At 36.3% G+C, this 6,279-nt stretch overlaps 1 protein-coding gene across 1 annotated transcript in view; it reads left to right on the top strand.

Moving 5' to 3' along the window:
* Nucleotides 1-231: 231 nt before the first annotated feature.
* The window catches only part of mwh (multiple wing hairs), a 302,166-nt gene continuing 296,118 nt past the window's right edge, over nt 232-6,279 (top strand). The window contains exon 1 of the mRNA XM_067088140.1: nt 232-264. The gene's annotated coding sequence lies outside the window, so the exon portion shown is untranslated. The remainder of the gene's footprint in view (nt 265-6,279) is intronic.

The following is a 6,279-nucleotide window of genomic DNA, read 5'->3' as shown; positions in this document are numbered from 1 at the left end:
TTTTAGAAATAATTGTGGAGAAGGGTAGATTGTAGCACGTACTCTTTGAAAAAATATGTGTTATAAATCATCGTCGCACTGTTCGTTGCATAACAGATTACGTAATTCGTTAATTTGACACGCGTGCTCCTCCAAAGGATAGAGAATGTGTGTGTGTATGTACGTAAGTACGGTTGTATTAGAGCCATCTTTTCCCGCCGCCGTCACTCAAAATCCAGATCGGCGAGGGGCAGTTGCTTGTTGGCTAGTGTGTCGCACGGTTCGGTAATCTAAGTAGCTCGTGCACAGGTTCCCGGGAAATTTGGCTTGTTAATGTGTTATGTAGACGAAGGGAATCGTAAACGCAACATAAGAAAACAGTGGACGGATTTTAAATCTACAGCTTAACGTGTTTTCGTAAATTAAACTTTGATTTGTTTTTATTTTTTGCGTGTGTGACAATAGTGATTTTTAATAGTGCTCTCATAAGTTGCTCTGTGCGGGAAAGAAAATGTACCGGCATTAGGGCTGATTAGGCGTAAGCCGTCAGCTCTACTTAAAGTACTGCTCAAGATTATTGGAACTAGAGTAAAAAGAAATAGATAAGACCTATTTTGCCGGTGAAGTTTTATTTTCTTTGTTATCAGTTGAAAACTAACTTGTGCTGTGTTACATATAGGCTAATGCAACCATGCCGTCAAAATTGACAGTGAAATAGGAAGGTCGTGACAGCAAGACCCTTCCTGCTTCCTCTGCACATTTATAGACCTACAGGGTGGCCATGAATTGGGCAACGGTAAATCAATAAGTAGAGTTTGTTACAAGTAGATTGTAAATGTTATATGTTGACTATTTGATTTCATTACATTTTATCATATGAGACTGATTTTCATATTAAAAAAAGGTTATAAGGCTCATAACTCTCTCTCTCTCTCTCTCTCTCTCTCTCTCTCTCTATATATATATATATATATATATATATATATACATATATATATATATATATATATAGAAATCATCAACACACAATCACGTGTGGAACAGAAATAAATTTCTGACTCACGTCGGGAATTCTCAGGTGGAAAGCAAGGCGTTACCCACTGGGCCATACAAGTCTAAAAGAAGTCGGAACCTGAGAGCAACTGACAGCAATTACCTGGGCAAGCTAACTGCTTGCATACCCGAGTTTTGACTCAGCAATGACCCAATGGACACATTTCGGTAAATCAATAAGATAGAAGTTTCACGTTGGAACAAGTAAAGATTGGATCGAAATGTTATAGGCGTTTGAGTCTATTTGAATTTCAAGCTAACTGCTTTACAGTTTTTTACTCAATGACCCAATGGACAACATTTCATCTGAATTATCCCTTCTGAGTGAATAAGATAGAAATCATCAACACACAATTTGGGAAAAAATTTCTGACTCACGAAATAAATATTAACTCGAACCTGGGCAAGCTAACTGTTGCATCTCAGGTCCCCAACTTCCCCGAAAGCAATGACCCAATGGACAACATTTCATTCGAATTATCCCTTCTGAGTGAATAAGATAGAAATCATCAACACACAATCAGTCGGAACCTGAGAGCAACTGAACCCAGGTCTCTCAGGTGGAAAGCAAGGGCGTTACCCACTGGGCCATACAAGTCTAAAAGAAGTCGGAACCTGAGATTGATTTTCATATTAACTGCTTGGTTACCAAGTTTTCCCCAACTTCCCGACTCAGCAATGACCCAATGGACAACATTTCATTCGAATTATCCTTCTGGAGTGAATAAGATAGAAATCATCAACACACAATCACGTGTGGAACAGAAATCTGACTCTCCCAGGTCTCTCAGGTGGAAAGCAAAGGGCGTTCTCTCTCTAAAAGAAGTCGGAACCTGAGAGCAACTCAAGGAATTCTAACTCTCATCTCCCAACTTCCCGACTCTCTCATCAACACACAATCTCTCTCTGAATAAGATAGAAATCTCAACACACAATATATACTATATATATATATATATATATCCCGATAGTAGAAATTTATTTCTGTTATATATATATCTTATTATATATATGAAATGTTGTCCATTGGGTCATTGCTGAGTCGGAAGTTGGGGAAAAGCAGTTAGCTTGCCCAGGTAATTTTTTTTGCATGTCATTCAATTTCGCCCTGTACACTGTTACCTACGTGAGTCAAAATTATATATATATATATATATATATATATATATATATATATATATATATATATATATATATATATATATATATCATAAATTTTTTTTCATGTCATTCAATTTCGTTGTGCAAAAACAATCATTATATTATTTTGTACATTATCTTTGGTGTCGGTGGCTCGTGTGCAATTTTCCATGTAGCGCCAAACCGCTCGTGTTCACTCAAGAGCCATTTTTTAAAAGACAATAATGTGCGATGCTTAAATCGAAATCACCACCACCGGAATTTTTATTACCATTGTCAATGACTTATTTGTTTGAATGGTTACGATTGTGTGTTTGCAGGTCATAGTCTTGATAGACCTTGCTTATTTTTTTTGTCCAACCGCCAGGCCCCAACAATGTTAGAGTTACAGATTAGACCCCGTATGGTGGTAGTGCCATCAGTGCACCTCATGCGGTGCACTGTAGGCATTACTTAAGGTTCTTTGCAGCGTGCCTTCGGGCTCTAGCTGCAACCCCTTTCATTCCTTTTACTGTACCTCTTTTCATATTCTCTCTCCCATCATACTGTCCACCCTCTCCTAACAATTGATTCATAGTGCAACTGCGAGATTTTCCTTCTGTCACACCTATCAAACCTTTTACTGTCAATTTCCGTATCAGCGCTGAATGACCTCATAGGTCCCAGAGCTTGGCCTTTGGCCTAAATTCTATATTCAGTCCAGTTCAGTTACTGATTAGAGGTTTCTTGAATAATTTGTTTCGTAACCGGTTTTGGATAGATAAAATCTTTCTGTTTTTTCTCAAATGTGCCTCGAGTCTTCACATAAGCCTAATTTTAGTTCTTAGGCAATTTATCGAGTAATCTGGTTTGAGTGTATTAAAATTTCCGTATCCCAGATATTTGTGTTACAGGTTAACCTCATTGATTCATATACTACCTATTACCTTGCACTAGCGTATATTTGTGCTTTCGTTAATATATCCGTGCAGCATAGGCGTACGAGCCAGGGGGGCTTGGGGATCTGCAGCCCCCCAGGATTTGGGAAGACTCAAATTTTTCGGGCACACATTTACAATATATATATATATATATATATATATATATATATATATATATATATATATATATATATATATACATATATATATATATATATATATATATATATATATATATATATATATATATATATATATATATATAATTACTTATATTTACAGGCAAAATATATTTCTTGGAAGAAGAGAATTCAGGCCCCCCCAGATGAGAAGGGTCCCGTACGCCTATGGCGTGCAGGAAGTCCTTTACCTAATCAGATTGATCGTGGTGCACGCCAAAACATATTTTATATTCGTTTCTTGAGGTGTAGTTTAGTACTGATTTGACTTCCTTGTTAGTTACACCCCGTAACTTCCTCAGTGAATCACTGGTTAGACTATATAGCGGTTATGTAAATCTACTAGTATGGCGATTACATGGTTACGTATGAGCATTTTTAGGGTCCATATTTGAGTGTTTCTTTAAGAGGGCTGCAGTTCTTATGTGTTAAATTCCTGTTTTCACTACCACTAGCGGATCCAGAAAAATTTCATGAGGGGGCCACCAATTTTCATATTATACATACATACATACATACATACATACATACATACATACATACATACATACATACATACATACATACATATATATATAGAAATATATATATATATATATATATATATATATATATATATATATATATATATATATATATTTCTATAATAGATTTTTTATTTTTTTCCCATTTCTATATTTCTTATGTTATTATTATAAAAATCTTCAATATTATTTTGTCATTTTTCATGGGGAACCACGTGCCCAGGTGCCCCACCCCTGGAGCCGCTAATGTTCACTACATTCAGTATTTGGTCTGTTCTATTTAAACGTTCATTATTTGGTACTTCTAAGTTCCTCATTGTTAAATAATTACGCTATCATATAATTTGGCTGTTTCATTGTCAGTCTTCTTTTCAACCTTCTTTTAGACTGTTTTACTAAATATTCTTTTTAATTTTTTCAGTGCCTTTCTCTTCATTCAGTTATTTGTGTCGTTCGTGATTTTTTCCAGTTTTGGTCATAACATCATTATTTTCCATAACCTGGTAAAATGCGGATCAGCCGCGAAAAACTTGAACATTGTTTTTTTTCATAAGTTATGATTATTTGAAAATGTAAATGATGAATTAAATGAAGACGGTTCTAGGCCATTACCTTCGGGTACTCATTTTGGCAAAATTATTGGGGCAGATTTGCAGTTTTCGAGTTTGTCTATAATGCCTTTTGTTCTTGACCTTTGTGAGCGATTCAACGTGCAGAATGGATGAGAATGATTAAATATTATTATTATACAGAAGATAAACCCCCATATTCTTATGGAACAAGCTTACAGGAGTCATTGACTTGAAATTCAAGCACCCAAAGAATATGGTGCCCATTTGCAGGAAGTTACGGAAGATAATAGGAAGTGGAATATACAGTATGTAAGAGCAAACATGCCAATAGTTTCTGTGAGCCCATACACATACTTGCACAAGCATAATCCATCGAGTTTGATTGACATGATGAGTTTAATTTATGTGATTAGTAATTAGTTAACTGTGTTAGGTCGCAGCTGGTGTGCAGAAGGGCTAGGGGCTAGCATCCTCATCCATTACGATTTTCTGAGGACCAGATGGTTAATATCTTCGGGAGATATTAGGTGAATATATATGTGTGTATATATATATATATATATATATATATATATATATATATATATATATATATATATATATATATATATATATATATATAGATAGAGAGAGAGAGAGAGAGAGAGAGAGAGAGAGAGAGAGAGAGAGAGAGAGAGATACACACATACACACACACATATATATTATATATATAGGCTAGTATGTATGTGTGTGAAAATTAGTTCAATGAAAGAAAGCTGATTGTTATATTTTTCCACATAGACTTAGGTCAAAGGGTAAGGATGGGAAGGCCAAAGAATGGCTGTCCAGGATAGCTGAAAGGTGTAGGACCAGGGAACAGGTAATTTGTAGTGATAGGAAGACTTGGAAAGGTGATAGTGCACATACAGTATGTATTACCTTTAGAATTGTATGATTAAGATTGAGCGTGGCAGTAGCAAAGTGTCAAGTCATGACTGTATGTGTTCCAGGAATGGAAAGGAATGAAACTGAAAAAAAGTTTTGGAATATTCTGAATATGCACCTGGCTGGGTTTTAGGAATATAAAAGCCTGGTCATGCTATGGGATTTAAATGCAAATGTAGGCACCAGAGAAAGTTGGTAAATATGGAGTTCTTGTAGGAAATGAGAATGGAGGGAGTCATGTGGAAATGTGTTCTGAAACGCCTTGATTTGTTCGAAATACATGGAACCTACAAGAGAATACTTCAAAGTATACTCGGCTAAGAGAAAACAGCAAGGGAAAGCATTTGCTCAGTTATTTGATGGTACGGGATAAGTGGAACTTCATGGATGTAAAGGTGAAAACAGCAGTGGCCGGAGATATACTCGGTCATTATCTGATTGAAAAGAAAGTTAAATTAAGTTAGACTGAAGTTCGATTTGAAGACCAAGCGACGAAAATTTAGTTCTATAGGTAATTAGCAGAGAAGAGTGTATTTAGTTCTAAAACTATTCAACAGGTTTATTATGAAGGCAGAGAGAAAAGTATATAAATTTGATGAAAAAAATGGGCTAGGTTAAAGCCATGGAGAAGAAAGAAGGAAAATCCGATTTCGGTGAAGTAAAAGCAAACAAGGGTTACTTAGGTTAACTACCAATTATTGGATGAAGATAATACCGACAACGGAAGCAAGAACAGACACCTGATTTTGGTACTGAACCACGAAACGCCAAATCACCTGACACAAATTCTGTTGAACCAGTAATCTCACTTCTGATGCTGCGCGAACGCTGCTGGATGTTTAGCCTCATTAGCAGTCCAGCCGACAGATGTTGCAGAAGTGCCATGCAACGTGAAGAGGGTTGGGGGGAAAGGGAGGAGGGAGGTGGTCGCTTTACGGAGACTAAGACGGAGTGAGGGGCTGGCAAATAAAAGTCTTTTGGATGC

Source organism: Macrobrachium rosenbergii, chromosome 44 (genome assembly GCF_040412425.1).
Source record: "Macrobrachium rosenbergii isolate ZJJX-2024 chromosome 44, ASM4041242v1, whole genome shotgun sequence".
NCBI classification, from domain to species: domain Eukaryota; kingdom Metazoa; phylum Arthropoda; class Malacostraca; order Decapoda; family Palaemonidae; genus Macrobrachium; species Macrobrachium rosenbergii.
Note: the sequence above shows the minus strand (reverse complement) of the source record. Positions and strands in the feature narration are given on the sequence as shown.